Source organism: Zonotrichia albicollis, chromosome 4, assembly GCF_047830755.1.
Source record: "Zonotrichia albicollis isolate bZonAlb1 chromosome 4, bZonAlb1.hap1, whole genome shotgun sequence".
NCBI lineage: Eukaryota > Metazoa > Chordata > Aves > Passeriformes > Passerellidae > Zonotrichia > Zonotrichia albicollis.
The window spans coordinates 37,382,855-37,406,487 of NC_133822.1; the positions used below are offsets into that span (position 1 = coordinate 37,382,855).

Genomic DNA, 23,633 nt, shown 5'->3' on the forward strand with positions numbered 1-23,633 from the left:
TATCCAGTATTTCTCCAGGCTTTTATGAGAAAATCCAGAAACCAATTCTCACACACCTCTGTCTGAGGAAGAGAGACATTTAATTCTGTCCCTGGAAATAAGATGACTGAATTGTTGTGAGATCAAACCCTTGCTCACAGATTTCAGTATGGTCTGATGTTAGCCGTACATAGCACCGATTTGATACTTTCCCAACCCCCTAAAAAATAAAAACCCAAACAATTGGTTGTATTTTGATCTTCCTCACCCCATACCACACTTCCTTGCATGAAATCTATCTTAAAAGACCAAGAGGTTCCAGCTCAAGCTGGGACCCCTCACCTAACTGGATCAGATCTGTCTAGCATCAGTCTACAATACTCATTCTTGTCTGCACACCACTTGAAGGACAGAAATTCCTCTACAAGCAGCCAGGAAGAAACCCTGAGGAGGAAAAACCATACATGCAGTCAAATCAACATCCAAATACACAGCAGAGTCTATATAGCTTTGTATGGGAATGGCTGCACTGTCACCAGGTTAACCTGCAATCACAGGCAGATACCAGAAGACCAGACTACCTGCAATTGCAGCTAGTTTGGTAGGCAGCATATCCTGCAAGCACAAAGTGTACTTCTGGTAAACATATACCACTGCCCTTGAGAGAAAAAGGTCCACTGGATGACCTCAAAAAATAAGGATGAGAGAACAACTATTAGCTATAAGTATAACTTCTCTATATAGTATGCACTAGCAACAACACTGTCCTCTTTCTGACTGTCACAACGACTACAATCAAAAAGTTAAACTTGGATGATAATACAGCAGCTTTCATTTCATTATCTGTGCTTTCATTCATACTATATTCACAATCATTTTGACAGTCTCAAAACCAGGTTCTGGAAGTTTACCAGCGTTTCCTACAAAGAATGCTAGCAGAATCTGACCTGAAGGGAAAAAAAGGATTAATTTCTTTGGGAGCTCTGTTTTAAAGAACATATCCCACTGGCTGAAAATGGGAGGGACTGTTAAAAGGCCCCAAAACATCATTTAAGTAGTTATTAGGCAGATAACACACACTTTTACAGTAGCCTGTAAAGACTTTGTGTAAGCTTTTCACACTTGTACAGCAACAAAACCGTAACAGTATGAAAATTACTTTAAACCAAAGGGATAAACTCAACAGATTTTGCTCAGTTTGGCTTTGGATTAAACTTTGTCACAGATCTCCCAACAACAGGTCAGTGAGCACTCAGTATATTCCTTTATACTTCATACTCAATCCACCACATGCTCAGCAGCTCTGAGCCTATTGAAACACATTTAAGTAAAGCTATACTAGTACTATTGAATCTGTAGTTAAAAGAGAAACTTTCACCACTACAGTAAAATCACTGAACTGACTTAGGAAGTTATTATTTGGAATCTCCACTAAGAAATGTCATCAGTTCACGTGGATAAAAAGCATGACATATTAGCTAGTGCCTCTGGGATATGCAGATGAGCTCTAACAAAACTGCAACATAATTAACATTTATGAGCTGTTTAAGTTAACACCAAGAGTTCAGCAGCTGCTAGCAATAATGTCAATAGCTCGCTTCAGTCAGCAAATGGCCTGTTATTTTACAACAAGGAGTAAGGAGCAGCTGTGTGCCATGTTTCGTGAAACTGAGGAAATATTTATTTACTTGGCCACAGACCATTCAAGCATCCCATTTAGGGATTCTCCACTGGAGTGTGTCTCCATTTCAGAAAGGTTTATATACCAGGATTTGTGTCTGAAATCTGCATTGGAACAGCACTTGTTTCTTTTCAAAACTAGAATAACATGCAGAGTAAGGCATCAAAAATGCATTCTGCATACAGTTCATGCCCTACCAAGAAACACAGAGTAACTAGTCAGCTCTAAGACTATTCCAAACAATACCAGATAAACAGCACAGGAAAAGTAATGAAGCAATAGCAAAAACCAAAAGGCAGTATTATATGTTGCGCTTGATCCAGAGTATTTTGTCTTTGGGATCAAGTTCAAAGAGATGAAATTAATCACGCCTCAGGAGAAAAGAAGGAAGATTGTGCACATCTACATGTGCTTTACGAGCAGATAGAATCTGTACATACATATCCAAAACTCCAATGACTGAAGTCAAACATGGCTCCAACAGTTCGCCATCCTGTTTACAGGACACTATACCAAAATATTCGCACAGAGATGAAGCAGAAGTGGACAATGTCCAGCAGCATGCTTTAGGTGTAGTGATTTTGTAAAAGGTAATATCCAAACTACAGAAATATGAAGTTCTGTGCTTTATCCCTTGTACTGTACCAACTAATAAGTTCTTTTCCAAACACATATGGAATGGAAAAAATGGAGACATTTTTATTAACTTTAAGTGCTTACTTAGCAGATGACAGGTGTGTTTAATCAGCTTCACCAAACAATTGTTACTCCTGATAAAATCCTCTGGACTTTGCAGTTGAGGAAAAAGTGATCCTACTATTTTGAGGGTGCTCACCTAAACATAACTTCTAATATACCTAGTGATTTCAGCCCATTTAGGATGCAGACGCTTGTTGCCTTTCTCTTTTGCACTTGAGGTGAGCAAGCAAATTTAACTTCCAGCAGTATATTTTCCCTACTTAATTTTAAAAGGGGTCATAAAAAAAGGAGGGGAGGAGTTAGGGGAAAAAATAAACTTATTATGCCTTGTTTTTCCTCAACAGTTTGAGACTTGACACACACTCCTCATCTCTCTAAAGCAGACATGAGAATATCTCCATTTGCTGGCAGTTCATTTTAGTAAACATGTCCCTTAAAGTTTAAGTTCTCCTCCAGGAGGGGCAGCTAGCTCCAGAGAATACAGACACATTCTTCTTCTCACACGATGGACTGAATCCAGCCTTGCTACTTGCTTTAAGAAAACACAAGTGCCACAGACAAAAGTTCTCAAAATCCAGTTATGAGAAAACTCAATAAAGACTCACATCCCAGAAAGTATTTGGAGACTTAGGGCCTCTTGAAGGAAAAAAATATCCAGACATGCATTAGCTAATGTTTCACTTAAAGTTCAAACATACCTGACACTTGAAGTGAAACAGGTCGGAGTCTGTGCACTGAACCTTTAGTAAGGGCTCATTAAACTTGCGCAAACAGAAACCCATGCTTTTTTCCTGGCCTTGTATCTCTTGAAACTATCAGCCATGAGAAGTCTCAAAACCTCAGTGTATGCAGATGCTCGCCCACACAATGCCACTGGGAGGGCAGCTCCCCCTGGCAAGACCCCTGCTCCCACTTTGCAGAAGGATCACATCCCTTTCTATGCTTCACCTCCGTGTTGATGCACATACAAGCTGGAGGGAGAAGGACAAGCAGGCTGCAGACAGCAGCAATAATGGGTTATCCCTTCCTTGAAGCAGGGGAGAATCAGCAGCTCTGTCAGCACAGCACTCTCCTTCAGGCCAGCTTTGCCATGGGGACACGTTTAAGTCGGCTGAGGCACATTTAAGACAACCTGCTTCCACCAGTGACTGCTAGAAGGAAAACAACACCCAACTTCTCCAGACTGCAAGTAAGAAAGGCTATCACTTCATTGCATTGAAGCTTCACATTAAAACCTTTCATAGGCACACTACAAAAAAAGCCAATTTTTGCTGATTTAAAAACAGAACTGAGGGAGATTCGGTGAGTTAGCAGATAATCCATATGGCAGAAAGTTCACATATGCAAATACCAAATCCCTGTAACAGACACAAGACGAACTGTTTTCACAAAGTCATCCAAACAATTCAGAAGAATCTGTGAAACTTCCACATAATTTTCCATCTTTTTGACATGCTACTCGGTATTTGCCTGTCTTTTCTGAGCCTTACCAAAGAAGAGAACTCCCTTTCTTCCACCAGCCCTTCACTCACATCAAAATACAGTAATATTTTACAATCACCTGGTTTGGTTAGCAACACTGACATATGAGACAGCCAGCATTTTCAGGAGTACTGAAAAGGGGCTATGCTTTTCTGAGTTTTATGGCTCTGTTACTGACTGGGAACAAAGACTTCTGTAGCAAGCAAGCAGGCTCCTGAATTCATCCAAGCTAATTTTCATTTGAGACCAATGAAAAGTTCACTTCCTACTTCTATTTCCTGACTGTGCTGAACATTTAAAGCTAAATGTACTATGGATTGTAAAATCATGTCCTGTAATTACAAAGTCCATCATCCCCCACGGCCTCTTTCTGGGATGTTTATTACTGGGTTTGTAATCTACAGCTACATTTTGATTGCACGACAAACAACTTCTAAGAAAAGTTAAGACGCTGACAAAGTCCCAAATGTTTGGAAAGTACAACCAGGAATCACACAGTCATCTGAGTACTTCTGAAAACACTGTTACACTGGCTAGGATTATCCCCAAGTTATTTAGCTCAGAGGTCAAAACTGAAGCCTCTAGACACTCCCCTGCTTTGTCTCCCCTGCAGGTGCCGAGGGAGCTCACCCTCATGGTCTCAGACTTCAAATTCTGCCAGCATAAGCAGCTGCACCATCACTTGAACCAAAGGACCAAAACCTAACTATCTTTGCATCCTGATACTTAACTGAATCCATCCTCCATCTCCATCACACAGCCATACAGAAGCTGGCTCAAGTATTGTGAAAACACAGAAACAAACATCTGGAAGTAGCAACTGCTCAAGCAGCATGTTCAGCAACAGTGCAACACAGCCAAAAAAAGCACCTGAGAAGTTTCTACCTCATGCCTTCAAGACAGCTAATAACAAAAATAGTCAGATGACTCCTGCTAAATGAAAAAGGAACTAATCATTCTTTATAAACCCAAAGTGAACACAAACTATTTTAAGACAGTTACATGGCAAAGAAAAAGAAGTTATAGACCACAAAAAAATACTTTTCTCTCACTGAAACTGAACCAAGAATTGGTCATTATTGGCTTATGTTACAGCACCCAGAACACTGCATAAAGGGCTACAGTGACACATGAATGCCAAGTAAGATATTATTTACTCAGATAACTTACTTTCTTACAAGTCATTAACAGAATCAAGACAATTTATTCAGAAGGAAAAAAGGCCAAGTAAGATTTTGACAAATTCATCCACAAGCTCATAAAGGTCTGGACATAATTATACAAGACAACACTATCCCAGCATGTAGGTCATCTCACTCAATGAAATTACAAGCATAATATTGGCCTCTAATTGTAAAAATTAATTTCCCACATTCAATCACATTCAGTTCTAGGATTCCTTTTCTTCCACTTTCTTCAGGCCTCTATTTTTTATTTTCTGTACTTACAGCATCGCTATATAGAGATATTACATGTCTAAAGCAATTGGACAATGAACTAGAAATGGGCTACACAATTATTAGTTTACATAGTTTAAGTCTCTGTCACACACACAGACCATGTAATATTGGTATATATATTCCAGCATGGTTATTTCCTCCTGACAAAGTAGGTGCTCAAGCAACAAGTGAAGCAAAATAGCTATACCTCTACACATTTGTATACAGCAAATCATATATCACAAATTGCTGTCAAAGGATGCTGCAGAGACCATAGCATGTAATACTAAAACAAAAATAAATCTGTCTGCTCTCGTTTAGTATTAAATATGTTCCATCTGAACTACTCTGAAATCCCTAAATCTCTCATTACTGGGAAAAAGGTTACTGTTCCATGCCTTGTAGTTTCTCCTCAGAGTATCTGCTACCAGTCACTGCCAGAAACATGATCTAGATATATCAGCTTGCCAATCACACAGCAACCACAGGTGGCTATGAACAGGCTGTTTGGGGAATGGAGGGTCTTTATGGTGCTCACACAGTGCTCCAGCATCAAACACCTGCTTTGCAATTGGGGTGTCCACACATCCCTGTGCCATAGTACAATTTTTCCACAATGTTGTGTTCTATCTAGTTCCTACTAAGGTGCTACATACACTGAGACATGATGTGCAGATCAATTTAGAACCTAAACTCCAAAATTCACAAAAATTCAACATGCCACCCCCAGTCACCACATCACCAATACCCTTCCCCTCTGCCCTGCCATTCAGGATATTCTTCCACCTCCCATGACAGCTCAGCTCTCTCTTCCTGTCTCCTAGGTAATCCTCTCACCATCTCCCATTTTCATTTGATCTCCTGGCACCATTCAGGCTATTCACATTTCTGTAGGATGCCTTCACCCAAAAGATGAAAAAAAAACCCCAACATTTGTTCCAGGCTTCCAGGTATCAAAGTTTTTATCAGCCCATTTCTTTCTTCACAGAAGAGGTGAGAACATGCCATTCTGTAACAAAAGTTTCTTGTGTTAGTTTGTACTAGATAGCATTCTTAATAATGGCAAATATTCTCAGATCCAATTAGAAAGAACAGCACAGGTCTGAAGAACTCCACATCCTTTAAAGAGCAATGACCCAGAAATTCTTACACAGGAAAATCAGCCCACTTGAGACTGTAAGACTAAGACTGTATTTGAATATAACCCATTTGCATAACTCAGCCTGCAGCCATTACCTTCTGGATAATTTTCCAGAAGGATTTACTTTTGACCTGTTGCTCCAGCTGCATTAGTTCACACAGACTTAATATTCCAACTGGTCTGATCTGAAAGTCATATCACCACTGAAGAACAATCTGGCACAGAACACCAACACAGTATGCTCAGAATTAAGCATGTAATTTTTATTTTTTTTTAACTTGCATTCAAGGACAGCTCAGCTTTCACATTATAAAAAAACCTCTTGATTTGCATTTTCACAGTGCAGCATGAAGACCACTGCAGCATCTTTAGAAGTCCTAGCCTGCTTATCCAGCTGTACTCCTTAAAACTACAGCACTTATACTGTCCAGTGCAAAAAACCTGTAAGCAGTTTTCTTATTCGGTCCTGGATATATATGTTATCCAAACTAAGAAAAAGAAAATTCAGTTAAAACTCCTGCAAACAGATCTCCAGAGATTTAAGTATCCATTAGATAACTGCCTTTCTCTATAGCAGAAGAATTCTCTTATTTGCCCTGAAGAAGCAGGTACAGAAACAGTACCACACAAAGCATAACCAAACAAATGGAACCTGTCATCAGAGCAAAAGCACACTACACATTAATTTTTTCTCTAGATTTTTTACAAAGATTCTAAGATTTTTAATCATTAAGAGGCAGCACTTTTGCTCTTGGGAGAATAGTATCCAGTAGCCAACACACACACTTCTGAAGTTATCTTGGGAATAATACTTGGCAAGTTAGAACTGCTAGGGGCAGGGGGGAACAAGCACAAAAAAGGGGGATAGAGGCTGATGACACTGAAAAGATATGCACTCTTATTTGCAGCACCATGCACTATAAAGACACACATATATTCCTTTAGCCAGTAAGAATTACCAAAACAGCTAGTAGGAAAATTAGCTATAAAATCCAAATCAGCATGATCACAGCTTATGGCTTCTTTTCTCAACCTGCTAAGTGTATCAGGAACTTTCCAAATTCTTTAATTCTCCTTATGAAGTGCCAAGTTGTCACAGCAATATTAAGTGATAACAAGTGATAACAAACCAGGGAAGTGTAGCAGCCACATACTAGTATTATCAAAAAGCCCTCACACAAGACACACAGCAAGTAGTAAATTTTGTGTTTAAGTGGGGGGATTGACCACCCCACATGCCTTGCCTCTAGCCAAGAGTCCCCTTGAACATTGTTTGTGATTTCACAGACTGTTTGAGCTGTTTTTCTTCAATAGAAAGAGTACAAATCAATGTAAAAGATAACCCTTCTACCTTGTTACTGAGACATGAATAAAACTAAGAATTATTCACTCTGAAGCTTAATAACACAGCTGAATACACTTCAGAATGAGGATATGGGAGATCCAGCTAGGGTTAGTAACTACCCTCAGTTCCCTTCCATTGCTTTCCCGATTTCAAGGATGCTAAGACACCAGAAAATCTGAGACAGAAGAAATTTTAAGTAATTCTCTAAGTTTCTTATGTATGTGTTAAAAATTTATTTAAAACAACCTTCAAGAAACAGGTAACAGTATTTAATGTTTATTTGTTTCTTCTCCACCTTCTCAATTAAAATGTTTTTATTAGGCCTTAACTCACTTGTCCAATATTTTCAAATAACTTGACCTTTACAGAGCAACAGTTATGATGCCACTTTCAAGTCATTTTAAACAGCAAGCATGAACGTAATATCAGCCTAATTACTGATTTCTTAGCAACAACAGTATTAAATCTCTCATGCTTTTCCATAATCCATGAAAGCAAAAAGACTTTGTGGTTGGGTTGGAAGGGGAGAAAAGCACCCAAACAAATTTAAGACAGAGAAAGAAAGCCTTATATAGCTCATCTATAGGTTCTGGATGAGTAGTGATTCCAGCTTGAGTGCTTCTGTTAATCAAGTAATAATGCAAACCACTGAGCTCAGAAGAATAAAAACCCTTTGTCAAAGTCCAAGCACTTCTCAGTGCCCACAATTCCACCCTGAAACTCACTGGCAGCTGATGCCAGAAATTAGAAGACTGGCATAAAGTAAAGCCACAGACTACATTGGAAATGCTGTCTTATACTAGTAAAACACAAACTATTACTGCATCCCTTCTCTAGTCACCAACTGTGAAGCACCTATGTGAGCACCTCCCCTAGAGTTTGTACTTTTATGTCTAACATTAACTTAGGTAAAAAAAAAATCATTTCACTCCAAAATCATGTGGATACTTACAAGGAATCCAAATGAACATCTAATTCTGCAGACTCTAGCTTTATTCCTCATAACTCAGTGTCCTGCTGAAAGCAATGAAACCTTCTCAGGTCTTTTTAAGCATGAAATATGATAATCCAGAATAGTTTGAATAGTACAGATAGAGGGATACAGGATGAGCCTGTCTCACTCAGTTTCTAAAAAGACCTCAAAAGGAAAAAAATTAAGGGAAAAGTAGCCTAGTATGTATATAATAAAATCTACATTCTTTAATCAGAGTCAGAAAACTCCTGAGATTCCTCTCTGAAGCTGCAATTGCTCTCCCATAAAGCCAACAGGAACCACACCTTTCTGTCTCAAGGTAATGTTTCCACACCTAGGTCAGCCCTAGGAGCAGCAGCATCAGCAGATGGCTACTAACTGGAGCTCTTGCCTTTAACTGAAGAAGATCACAATAGAGTAAGTAGTGATAATGATCAGACCCCTGCCCAGTCATCACCATACAAGCCATTCTTGAAAAGGTCAAGATGAAGCAGAGACTGTAAAATTATTTACTTTAAAAATATTCAACACTTTGTACTTCTGGATCTAGAGACATGGTGTAGGAGCAATAGTCAGCTGCTGTCATTCCTCTACATAGGACAGAACTCAAGGAAAACTGCTGGAGCAGTAACAGCTTCTGACAGACTATCAGCTTTTCTCTACTATCCCCTTTAAACTATTTCCAAGTCTGAATCAAGTACTTTGCCTTTTAGTGACTCTGATTACATACAGTCAAACCAAGATGAAGAATTTGAGGGTTTTTTAATCGCGTAACTCACGTTTTTTGAATATGCTGTGGTCTACAGCTCACTTAGAAAAGAAAGAAAGAAAAGGAGAAAAAAAAATGAACAGATCTCCTGACTGTGTTCCTGATTCAGCACATGAAGAACAATGCCAGAATTTTCTCTTTAGGATCATCAAGCCAAAGTTAATGAAGTTGCATTTTGAATTTTCAAGAAAAAGACACAATTTGAGTAAGTGAATGACAATCAGCAATCAATTACAGAATGCTGACATGTGAATTGCCATTCCCAATCACTAAATATTACAAACATCTTGAATATATTAACCCACCCATAGTCTGGAACTGGGATTTCATGCCTCCATTGATAATTGTAGAAGCTCCAATGTGTTAGTACACATGGCCTGAAAAGTTGGCAGAAGTTTCTCCCTCCATACGTGCACATTCATTTTTTATCCAATACTTTTTCAATACAAGTTCTACTTGCTACAAATAAGGAGTGAAAATTTATAAAATCAAACATAATTAATGCAGTGATCTGTTTTCAAACAAACTTCAGTGAGGTTAAAGAATAAATCTCTTCACAAACTTTATGCAAAAGAGCTATAAATTCTAGTTTATATTTATTTTAAAAGCCATTTTACTTAGCAGTTTGACTGGGTTTGTCTCTACAAGTTTATAACTTACATCCAGGTTTACTTTCACAAAGTTTTGTCAGTGACCCATGTTGGTAAGGCAACTGGGGAGGAGCCCAGTTTTTACCTGCTGAGCTGTACCTCACACAGAAAAGATAAAGTATAAAAATTCTCATGTTTAACTTAAATCAAGAAAAGCTCTCCCACCATAACTTCATTAGGAGTCCTGAAGACAGCTACCAGGAGTTAGTCAGGCAACAGATACTCCATGAAATCTCACAGCTCTTAGTAGAAGTACAGGAAATTATGTTTCTGATCAACAAAACCTACAAAAAGTTAATTTAATGTTACTAACTACTGAATCAGCCAGGTAACCACACTCACACTACACACACAGAATTGCCAAATGCATTGCTCTTATTTTCACACTCCAGGTACTACCTGACATTCCCAGGATTCTATTGTATTGCAGTGCTTTCAGTTACAAGGCTTTAAAAGACATCAAAAGCAAATCTACAGCAAAAAGCATTTCTGTGTCCAGCAATACCATATATTATTAAGGAGAAACATTTACCCATAGCACTGAGATACTGTCCATAAGATGCTCTTCCAGTCACTAGCAACAGATAAAAATTTGAGGAAGACATCAGTTACATTGAGATTGGTTTGATCTAAGTGCAAACTGGGAGGACAGATGTTTCTGTAGTATTATTTGAACATCATTACACAAAAAAAACCAGTTATAACCCAACTCCAAAACTTTAGCATTGACAAAAGAGACTAACTTACTGCTACTATCACTTGGAAAAAGCTGCTTGTAACCAAACTATTCTTTGTTGGTTTGCTTGTTATTATAAATAAAACTTATTTCTTGGCACAGCAGCATCTCAAATAAACAGATCCAAGCACCTCCCAATATACTGCAACTTCATACATAATCTGTACAGACAGCCACAATGGAAATCTTAAACATTTGAAAAAAAAGAAACAACACATCCACAGTCAGTAAATTAAATGGCCTCATACTGCCTAATTAGAAGGACTCTTCTCTAATGCTTTTCATGCTGGTAGTGTCAATTCTCATTAGCAAATGGCTTTCAATAGCCAAGAGGGCAGTTTTAACCTAAAGATCAACAGAAGTAAATTCTGGAAAAGAGCAGCATCAAAATACACAGAGCACAGACTTCTGAAGAACTTCAGGTACTGCTATATGTAAAATGTGCAGGGACAAAATAGAAATATAGAGGCTACACAAGCCCAGTTTGAGCAGTGTCCACGGGGGTGCATATTTATCACCTGGTAGCAAACCTTATCATGTCAAGATTCCCTCTAGGTAGAGAAAGATCATCTTCAATCATTTTCTGCTTGAATATTCTTAGCTGGAGTTTGAAAATCCATGTATTTTTACTTTGCTTAGGATAAAGTTTCTGGGAAGAAAATTAGTTAATCATGTATTTGTTCAGATTAAGAGTTTGAGCCCACTTCTGCCAATAATTTAGAGCTGAAGTTGACAATAATGCCGTATTTTTGATAAGATAAATCAAAGTCAAGTCACATGAGCCTGTGTCCCAGTGTTCTTCCAGCTAGCTGCCAAAGTAAGCTTGTTCTCATTTTCTCCCTTCATAAGTATAAAACAGAGGAAGCAGGCTGCCATGGATCAAAACAGTCCATCTAAATCTTATGGATGCAAGCATGGGGAAGACTCCACAGTGGACCAAAAAGCCAGAGTTATTCTGTAATGAGGAGGATGGCAGGAGCACAGAGAACATTCTGCAACCAGCCCCAGGGAGCATAAACAAATCATCACATGTAGCCTGGGCACGTTCAGAGAAAGTCCAAGTCTCCTCAGCAAGGGCAAGCACCCCACAGAGATCATTACCACAATCAAGTTTCTCTTCACTTTCTCTGATGATGATCAAACCTACAACACCAACAAACAGGAATGAGAGACAAGTCCCTGATTGGCATTCACACACCCAGCACACAAGCATCTACTCATATTTACAAATCTGGCCCTATCAAAGGACCAGAGAAAAGCCTAAATCACTTCCTGGGGACGAAGAAACTCCAAACCAATCACAGTCCATAGGCATTGTTCTAAGAATTAATTCAGTGTGCTCCAAAATTTCTGATTTACAAGATAATCCCGCTGACCAGTATCAAAGAATTTCAACAAAGGAGGTCAATATACAAGAATTTTGTTTTAAGAGGTTACTGTTAGCCTCCCCAGATAATTGGCCTCTTGAATCAACATGAGGTCTTTTCCTTGCCCGCCCCCTCCACAAGGCACCTCTGCTGTGAAACAGCAACATAAAACCTTCAAAGTCTGGCAGATTACCCCAAACTGAAAGCTTCTTTGCACAGTTTGTTTTACAGAAGGATCACTCAATCCTAAACAAGGCCCATGATACTCAATCATTGCTCTAGACACGATACATTATGTGTACAGAACCCATCTTGCAGAAGAGGAATTCAGAGGGCTGGTGCTAACAAAGCTGAGATGACTGTAGTAACACCACCTCACAAGAAAACATCCAGATTTTCCCTGAAATAGGAGACTATGCAAGATTTCAAGAACTAAGGACAAATTGTAAGAACATAGTATTATCCGTGGATTAGGTTGCTATTGAAACCATAAATGTTTGAAACTACACAAGAAAACTCATACCACTGTTAAGTGCCACATTCCTTATATACAGGATTAGCTTTCAGAATATATTGGCAAGTTTGCTCCACTCCTGGAAAATCCACAACTCATTCCTTAATTGAATTAGAGATCAATAAAAATAGACTTAGGAGGCTGAATGTTTAGATCTCAGTAAAACCTGAAAGCATTTGTAAAATATTTCTTACCTTTCTACAAAACAAGCTGAATGAGTTTGCTTTGCAGCCTCCCACAGCAGCTGAGATCCTTGCCTTTGTGACAGGTAGTTTTCCCCACTAACACTTCACACCATCCAACCTAGAATGGTTAAAAGATCATGGAAGCACAAAAAAAAAAAAAAACCCCACAAACACTAAGGGGGCAGGGGACTTAGTATGCCATCATGATTTCCTGAAAAGCTGTAGCTTTCTCTGAAAATCCTTGACTTGATTATCACGGCCCTTTTTCCCCACTGTGGAGAGAAACACAAGTAGAAGGTTGTCTTGCATCAGTAACAGTGCAAGCATTTTTTGTCTGGGACCAGAGATGGGAGTGTCAGGAAAAGAGTTTTTTGGACTGTACATCTATATTGGCTACACACTCTCAGGGCCAACTGAAAAGCTCTGCTTATTGTGGTCTGTTACAGTGCCAGGCTCTGCATGGCCAGCACCATGATAATCACCAAAAGCTCTCAGGACTGAACAGTCCCAAAAGCTTCACAGTCCTCTCTAGACAAAAGGGCAGGAACAGATTCTAGAAGTCTCAAGGTAGTAGGTCTAGAACATTAAATACAGAAAGAACATCTTTGTTTATTGATCAGTATTGCAATCCACCGACTGTTCTTTCAGCAGAACCATCCTTTCTCTCTAAAGACAGTGGTCATGAAAGAGGCTTCTACAGGCTCAGCAAGGCTTTCCTAGCATTTTCTATAGAGAAGGTGAACCCATACAAAAACATATCAAAGCAGACCACAAAGAAATAAGGTTACAAATTGCAGGGACTTCTTTAAAAAAAATTTACGTGGTTTTTTATTTTAAGTGTCATTAGTACCAAAGAGCAATGGATTCCAAACAAGCCTAACTCTAGAAGCAGCCATATAATCCATCACACACATCAATTTAGGATCCACAACTCCTGAACTGTGGCAAATCAGGACCAAGAGGTGCCTGCACCCTTACTTCTCCTTACTCTTCCAGCAAGCCGGGCCAAGGACTACAGCTACTCAGGACAGACTTGTTCAGTGTGTCCACACTGGTGTACAAGACCCCTGAGAACAGAACCCAGTGAGCACCAAAACAACATTCTTTTCTCTTGCTATGACCACATGTTTGAGATCTGCTGCTATTGACTCTTGTGCTTTGGTTTTCAGAACTCAACAATTTCTGACAATATCATTCTCTTTTCATTACGACATTCCACTTAGTAAGATTTATGATGTCTGAGTCTTGAATATAACTACAGCATTACTCACTCATATTCTAAAACCTGATTCTCTAAAAAAGCAACTCACACTCAGTTTGGAGGAAAATAATTTGCAAATCTCATTTTGAAAGGGAAAATGGCTAACCTACATAGCTGTTATAAACCGCCATAAACCCCTGCTAATCAAGGTATTTGAAAAATTAATATGCAAATAAACCTAAATCAGTTCAGCAGTTGCATTCTACAAGAAAAAGGACCTACTCACTCTGTTTTACTGTTCAGAATTTCTAGGATCTTGGCATCAGGAAGACAAGTATAGTGAATTAGAATGAAATATAAATGTGTTCTTTTTACGTTTATGCTTACTATGGATACTCAGTACAGGACAGACAGCACTGGCTGTATCTGACATGCAATATACTTCAGGAAAACAGTTAAGCACAGAGCCTAATTTGATGAGAAAAAGTATTTCAAAATTAGTCTTAAAGACACAGATATTCCATCTGAAATGTGTGTGCAGAAATAAGAAAAAACAATGGGTCATGTTGCACTGCTACTTTTTGTGTGGGCTAGTGTGTGTGATTCCAGACGTCTAACAGAAACTTTGTGTGGTTTAGTCTTCATCTGCAAGGTGCTGAACAGTAATTGTTTTAAAGAGCAACCTGAAAACCCATATTACTGTTCCTACATCACAGTGGAGTGGTTGCTACTATCCCTAACAGCAATGTCCACTTTCAAAATGAAAGCATTAGATTTACTTAGCATTAGATTTACTCCCTGAGTTACACAAAGATATTTCTCAACATTTTTTCTGAGGATTTAAGAGAGACAGCAGGGGAATATCATATTATTCAGGGATATGGCACCCAGGGTATCTGCTTCCTGACAAGGAACAGTTTACACATTCCAGGTTCTTTTAATACCCACCTGCATGATGGGCCAGACCCATACAGTAATCACATACAGTATCTTCTGCTCCTCTGATTTAATAAAATTACAGATTTTTATCCACTTTTTAAGATAGGACACTTGTCTTTGGAAGAGGTTAGTGTTTGATCCTTGCCTACTGTAACAGTAAAGGCTCATGACCAGTACTGTGCACACAGATAGGTAAATCAGATGCTGTCAAGAGTTTACATGGATGGCATAACTCACATGGAAAAATGCTGGTAGCTGAGACTATAGAGCATTACTGTGCCTGTAGACAGTCAACAATGAAGAGTCAGGGTGAATAAAAGCACCTTTGGTTTTGCAGTGCTTTCCAGCCATTTTGTTTCCATTCTGTTTATTAATATCTAGTTATGTAGGTTTCAACTAAATCACTGTTCCCAAATTCACACTAGAATGTCAGTCAGTTAGATTCCCACCTCTTATACAAACAGCAAGCCTTTGGAAAGGGATGAAATATTCTTGCTAGTGCTGTAACATGAGCAACTCAATTCCCTGACCTTGTGGAAGGAAATGCTCCTTGGGTGGAGTAGGTAGTGCAGAGAAGAAATCCAGTTATGGAGTAATAGAAAAGTAACATCCTCTCCCAGGCAGAGGAAAGCAGGCTGACATCAGCCAGTGGCAAGGACCTGCTTCCCACTGCCCCATTCCTTAGGGTAACAGATCACAACAGCTGCCAGGTTAGCTGCCTTCTATGTAAGGCAAGAGCTCCAAACCAACCACACACAGAATTTACATCATTTCTCCTCCACAAGGAGTCACAAGGTAAAGAACTACATTCCCAGTAATCATCTTTCAATGAAAATTCCACAGTTTAGTTTTTCAACTCTCTTATGAAAACAGTCTCTATGAAAGACTAAAAATTTTTCTGAATACTTTTAAAAGAGCATTAATAGTCACACACATTGTTTTAAGTCCTTGAAAAACACAGCTATGTACAAGACTAAGAATGTTAGAGCACACAGAATATTCCCTCTAGATTAAATGCACAGACAGCATATAAAATAGCACGTCACTAGGCAGAATTGAGGTTTTTAACATAGTCACAAGCCACTTTGCTACACCCTGAACACAGAGGTACCAAAGGCAAAGCATGTGCCCACAGCAGTTTTCCTTCAGCAGGACAGAGATCAAGGACAGCCACAAGAGAAGATGAGCATGAAAACATGGAGAAAACTTGTCTCCTCCTAGCACTGCACACTTCTGCAGAGTCCTGAAACTGCCTAAGATGAAGAAGTCACCCTTGTGCCTTGCATACACTCCTACATTCATCCTACTCTAAAAAAGCCACAGAGTTAGTACATAGAGATTGCATCTTTTATTAAACCAATGCATATAATGAAGTATTTTATTGCTCTAACACAAGGCACTATCTCTGCACCCAACAAGATGCTACTTCTGCAGCCCTCATTTTGGACAGGAGAATGGGATGACAAAGTCTGACACTTTAAAATTTCAATAATTACTGACTGATATACTAAAGATCCTATTTATAACTTATATTCAACACTTGATATAAAGCTATTTCCCAAATTTTTATCACGGTTAAAGATAAATTTATCTCAGAGTGTGCATAAGAATTAATAGTAATTTACCTTGATATTCTCAGTAAACAACAAAGGAGAAACATTGTTATTTGGAAAGTACAGAGATCAAAATCAACTACATTATGGCAGAGAAAACCAATAGCTACACTTAGGGGGTGGGAGGGGTAAGAGAGCTCTTTAGGATACTCTTGGAACATACACATTTTAAGTCGTCCACTACAGCAGTCTTTTCAGACAACGTAAAAGGAAAAAAGCCAGAGCCCTCAGCATACAACGGAGCAGTAAAATAAGCATCTTGCATCAGTTTAAAAGGGATCAAAAAAACCCTGAAGTATCTATTAAATAGTCATTCCACAGTGTCTGTAACAGGCATCATTATCATTGCTGAACATCTCAAATACATCTGCTTTCTATTAAAATGTGTTTACAAATCTCACATTTGTTTCTTTCTCCCAGATCAACACAAATTCGGGGTATAGGTGGCAAAATTCATTACATGTATGTATGCAAATAATGCCAAGTGCTTTAGGCAGAACTGCAGTGGCATATCGTTAGAATTCCTTATCACTATGCACTTTGCACAGAAAAATATTAACTTAGAACAGCTTAAACTGAAAAGTTTACTGTTCTCCAGAAAACATATAGGATCTGCTTCTCAACTTTCATCAATCTTTAAAAGCTATTTTGTCTTTCAGAATTGTTTTCTTATACTAATTATCTACAAAATGACTATGATGTAGAATTGAACAAATATAAGCGGCCTTCCCCCATCTTTCAAAACAGCTTTTACTTGTTACAAATGCTACACTTGTGTTTTTAGACAAAGACAATATTATTTAAATTTTATTTTCAATACATCTAGCAGCAGTTAAAATACAGATGTAATTCACTGAAATTATATAGGAGGGAAACAACCCACAACAAAAAACACCTTTTTATGTTCAACAGTTCCAAGAAAAAAAAAAGGGATTAAAAAATCATATACTTAGATGAAGAGCTCATCCTTCATCACCTCTGCTCTTAGAATACAATACCAAAATTTTGTTTGCATAGCACTTCATCTCCAGTAGCCACTCAATGTTCTAGAATTCTGACCTTCCAGCTGGCACCTAGATCCAACTCAAATTTGGTCCCAGGGAGGACAGGGTTAGTTTTTACAGGAGTTAGGAAGGGGGCACTGCTCTGACACAGAGGTTATTCCAGGCCATTTTCCAGGGATGGGAGAATCCATCCCTTCTGGGTCACACAGTATGGAGGAGGGAAGTCAGGTGTTGTCAGGGGTTTCCTGGGATGAGCAATCACTTGTGCATCATTCACCTCTTTCTTGCACCCTCTCTCATTTGTATTGCTGCTGTTACTGATCCATGCCTTATCTCATTGCTGTTTCCAGTAAATTCTTACCTCAACACGTGGTCCTGACCTTTCTGCCTCCATTTCACCTCCCCAGGCTGCTGCAGGGGGAGAGACGAGTGAGCAAGCTGCTCGTGGTTTGGAGTATTTCAGTGGAACACTGAGTTGCAGAACACCACTTCTCCAGCACAGCACACATGTAAACTACTCACTGCACCTGCCAGCCCAGGAATCCAGCACCCACAGTAACCCACAGACTGCCCTTAACCAACCAGTTACCACCCATGGGGAGAAACCAAGAAAAGCTCAGCAGAAAGAATGAAGTACCTTTGCATTCCTCCAGGGCAGAATTAGTGTATGATTATTTGCATCACATCTGCTAAACTTCCTGACTGACAAAGAAATAAAGAGTGGTACTAGACACACAAAAAGCTCACTCAAACACAGCATTCTATAAAGGTTTACAGACACATTAGTTGTACTTTGCAAGTGCCATTAAACCCTCACAAGTCTTAAGAGTCCAGAGTGATAATTACTGTCCATTGCTTTGCTTTTAAAGGAAATACAAGCCCTAATAGGCTGAAAAAAGTACATGTCCTTCAGATTTAATCTAAGAGCAGTACTAAGATAATAATGAGTTAGTTTAGAAACACTTTTCTAATTACTCAAAATCCCCAAGCCTGAGAAAGAATACCTGCAAAATCTAGAATAACTAGTGTAAAGGACATTATCTATTGGTACAATGCAAAGATGAAGCTAATTGCTAGGACCAGATTTTCCTTCATTCTCCCAAGTGACTCTGCAGAAGATATGAAACACCATCACAATCCTCAACACCTAATTTTATCTTTCGTTAGGGGCTCTATTCATAGTCCTGATCATCACACTGAAGGTCTTAGACTAAATTCTGCCCTAAGATAAATCATAGTGTATTTGCAGTTACAAATTGGAGAAATTACTCTGGATTATCAAAATTGTGATTTTTAACCAATAGAAGTAAAGTATGTTCCTCCAGCTTTCTACATAGACACAACTACAGACACAAACATTTAACCAAATACAGCCTTGTTGCTATTCCTGGAGCTTTGGACAGAAGTACTTAAGCTGAAGGACAAACAACAAAAATCTTCCAAGGGAGACTGGAATTAAAACACCCACAACCACCTCACACACATACAATCCAGCCCAACTTCAATACTAAATCACTTTTATTCCAACACACTCTCAACCTGACTACAGCTGTGCAAGGGAAATGCCTGCAACTGCAGTACCATGGACAGTGTATGGAAAAGTTGCTAGAATCATAAAATAAGCTGAGTTGGAAGGGAACCATCAGGATCACTGAGTCCAACTCCTGGCCCAGCACAGGACACCTCGAGTCACACCATGTGCCTGAGAGCATTGTGCAAATGCTTCTTGAATGTGCCATTGACAGCTGTGCACTCCACAGATTCTATCTATCCCTTCCATTAAAAAAAATGCCACCTTCACCCCCCAACCCCACTCATCCTCCTCACACCTCTTCTGCCCTGCCTATTCCCCCTAAAGGGCATGCAACTATCCAACACGGCACCCTAATCACAAGACTCAACCCACGAGGTTTCACTTATGCCAACATCAAATTTCTAGGACTGGACCAAAGCTTGGAGCTAGTCTTGCTTGCTCCTCCTGCTGCCACCATTGGTGTAAAAACATTTCAGGTGTGGTACTTTGTAGCACTGAGGGATCCCATCAGCTCTCGTTTCCTTTTTTTTTTTGGCACACCATCCCATTGCACATCACTAGCAAACCTGGTATTTTCCCATTCCCTTTTGAGCATTTCATCACTGAGGTTTTAAGCAACCACCTTGAACTTTAGGAAGATGAACATCCTGTGTCAGTGCAAGAGATTCAGAGATTCTGCATTACATCCAGGAGCTTCAGTATTTACATCAAGGAGTATCTTTAAGTTTAAATAAACCTTCCTGCACTTCCACTGAAGCCACATCTGCCTTAAGGCAATTAACACAGAATCCCAGAATGGCCTGGATTTGAAGGTACCTTAAAAATCATCTAGTCCCAACACCCCTGCCATGAGCAGCAACACCTTTTGCAATAGACCAGGTTGCTCAGAGATCTATCCCCCCTGTCCTTGCATACTTCTAGGCATGGGGCATCCACAGCTTCCCTAAGCAACCTGAGCCAAAGCCTCACAGTAATGATTTCTTTCTAATATCTAAGTCAAGCCTACTCTCAGTTTGCTTGTCACTACATGATGCTTTCTGGGTGTGATTGCCATTGCTGGCTCATGTCCCAGCATGAGGGTCAGCCCCTGATCCAGCAGTAGCCCCCAGGCCTTCTCAGAGGGGCTGCTCTCCATCTGCTCATCCCCCAGACAGCGCTGATACCTGGGGTTGCCCCAGCCCAGGTGCAGGCACCTTGCACCCTTGCACTTGGTCTTGTTAAGCCTCATGTGAGTTTATGGGCTTATCACTGATTTTTAGTTTCAAGCTTTAACATGGACAATTTCATACTCATGAAGTTGAGGATGGTTACAGTTTTTGCTACAGATTCACAGAATAATTCCAGCTGGAAAGGATCTCTAGGGTTCTCCATTCAACATCCTTCTCAAATCAAAATAAGCAAAACAAGTCTATATTACACTGTGCTTTATCAAGCTGGGCATCAAAACATTCAAAGCCAAACACTACAGAACCTTTCACCTGTCACAATAATTGTCCCACTCCACAGAGAAACACGTTCATCCCAAATGAAGTTATTTTAATGCATGCCTGTTGTCTCTTGCCTGCCTTCCACACACTGCTCCAGCAAGTTCAGCTCAGTATTTTCAATAGCATGCCTATAGGTACTCCAACCATTAGTTCCTCCTGCTTCCCAAAGTCTTTTCTACAGCCTGAGGATGCATTTCCCTAACAGCAGGCAGAATTTTAGCAAACTGTTACTTCTTATACACATCTGCTAGATTTAAAGTCTTCCAAGACAAAGTTTTGATTCAAAGCAGCTGTTATCTTTATCCCTGCACTTCCCCAGATAGAACTGCAGGAACTAAGACCTCATATTAAAATCTGCTCTAGCACAAGCTAAAATGAGTTATACATACTGCCTTTCTGGGCTCACTATAGCCCCTCTAAACAATGTACATCAACTCTAAAACAGAACATCCCCTAGTCAGCCTGCAGCTCTGTTTCTAAATTAGAATTAGAAGTTATGGATGAACTTCTAGAAAAACATCATACAGTTAAATGAAGAGTTGTAGTTTTACAAGCTAATATCTATACACACAGGAGCAAAAAAGGTGCCCTGAACTGAGGGGGAAAGAAAAGACCAACCAACTTCCAAGCCTCAAAGATCAGAAATATATCAGGGAGGAAAATAAGAGCACATTATTAGCGCTGCTGTCTAAACCATTGTCGGCTTAGACAAAAACATGCACCAAAGGACACCACAAGTACTCCAGCCCTTGGAGCAAATTCCAGGTAAGGTAGAGTACCCTACCAACAACTACACACAAGTTCCTGTATCAGTCTTCCCAATCATCCAAAGTTACTTATCAGACTAACAATAAGATATTTAAGAACAGTAACAGCTCTTCAGAAAAAGTCCCCATACTCTTTGACAGAGAAAATAATATCAGGAATTATTAACCACTGGAAAATTCACATCATGACTAGTCAGTCAAGAAATCCCTGAGACAGGAGAAGGAGTGAAGAAGAAATGTATCCAAAGGTTTATTTCATACCTCCTACCAGTAAGTGAGACGTGCTCCAGCACTTCTCAAAAGAAAAGGCTGGGGGACTACAGTGGAAGAAGCAGTGATGCTTCCTTAACAAAAAAAAAAAAGGAATCTTCTCCATATTTCTCTAGAAAACTCACATTCTGTATTTCATTCACAGCTGAAGAGGAGCAAATGTGTCAGAAAAAGGTCTGTACTCATCATCCAGCCTATTAAAAAAATCTATACAAATAAATCCTTGCACAGGCTTAAAATCATTCTTCAGAATCCTTGAGAAGCTTCCAAGAAATACAGGGAACAAGGACAATTTGGTCAGCCTCTTCAACCTCATGCTAAAACTTGTGAGACAGCAGCCACCACCCCCAGATTCACTCTCAGCCATTCCCACTCAGTAGCTTTAGTCACAAATGGAGAAAAGCAAACCTGACTCGTGCAAAATGTGGCAGCGTTCGCCCCTCACTCCAGCCAGGAGAGGCAAGGCAGTTTAAGCCCCAGGTGAATGAACACTGGACAGCTGGGACAGAACATTATTGGCTGAGTAACTGCTGGATCCCCAGCACAAGAAAGAGAGGAAACTGTTTCAGCAGGGGCAGAGAAGGGCCACAGATGAGCAGAGCACTGCAGGATCATTCCTATGAGGCTGAGGTTGTTCAGCCTGCAGAAGAGAAGGCTCCAGGGAGATCTGGACAGCAGCCTCCCAGTACCCCATGGGGGGCCTACAGGAAGTATGGAGAGGGGCTCCTACCAGAAAGTGAAGTGATATGACTAGGGGTAAAAGCTTTGAACTGGAAGAGGGTAGATTTAAATTAGATGTTAGGAAAAAACTCATCACTATGAGGGTGGTGAGGCACTGGAACAGGCTGTCTAGAGATGCTGTGGATGACCCATCCTTGGAAATGTTCAAGGCCAGGCTGCATAGAGCTTTAAGCAACCTGGAAAAGTGCAAGGTGTCCATGCCCATAGCAGGGCTGTTGGAGTGAAGTGATCTTTAAGGTCCTTTCCAAACCAAACCATTCTGTGATTCTATGAACTTGTCCATACTTTCCACTTAAAACCTAAGTCAACACAGAAATGCATTACAACTTAATTGCATTTAGGTGGTGCTCAAGGCAGAAAACCAAAATACTACAAAGTAAGGCTGTGATCCTACAAACATTTAAGTAGTAAACTTTACCCAATGGAATAGATCTATTGATGATGATGAGGTTAGAGAACATGTTTGGAACATAAAACATAGCCTACATTTACAATATTAGCTTCAAAAATATAAGTTTTATTATAACAATTCCCTACCTTGAGCACTGCTGTTACACACAAGGCACAGTGGAACTGTACAGATACAACAGAAGTTTAATACATACAAACCCACTTACACTTTAAAGAGACTACAGTTACACCAAGGTACCTACACTTTTTCAAGAATGAAAAAGTAAATAAAGCATTAGCCCCTGTAGCTATTAATTGCAAAGCCCAAAGGAAAAAATAAATGAGTGAACCATTTCAGTTTTTTCTTGATGTGTACCTGGGAGGTAAAGTCAATTCCAAATACAGCACATGTCCTGTGCTCAAACTTGTGGCACTACCTGAAAGTAGGTGGAAATGAGGCCTGTGGCTTATTTCTTGTTTCATGTTGAAAATGACAAAGGATGAGGCTTCTCTAAAATCTGAAATTCTCTACATATAATTCAAGGCATTAAGGTTTCTCTTTTAGTAATTTATAAAACAGTTGTGTAACACAAAAGGCAGATTTAATTAAGAGGCCAGAGCAAATAAATGCAATGAGCCATCAGTTCTCTTAGCTGAAGAAAGAGATCAGCTTGGAGTTCAGTATGGAAAGTAAGAATACTGCACTTAAGACATCATCTGCTTCAGA

General features: G+C 39.5%; 1 protein-coding gene across 5 annotated transcripts in view; it reads right to left on the minus strand.

The window, feature by feature from the left end:
- CNOT4 (CCR4-NOT transcription complex subunit 4) overlaps positions 1–23,633 on the minus strand; it is a 75,575-nt gene that overhangs the window by 43,748 nt on the left and 8,194 nt on the right. The window contains exon 2 of one of the 5 annotated variants that reach the window (XM_026798084.2): positions 12,970–13,078. The exons of the other annotated variants lie outside the window; for them this stretch is intronic. The gene's annotated coding sequence lies outside the window, so the exon portion shown is untranslated. The remainder of the gene's footprint in view (positions 1–12,969; positions 13,079–23,633) is intronic. 5 annotated transcript variants of the gene reach the window in all.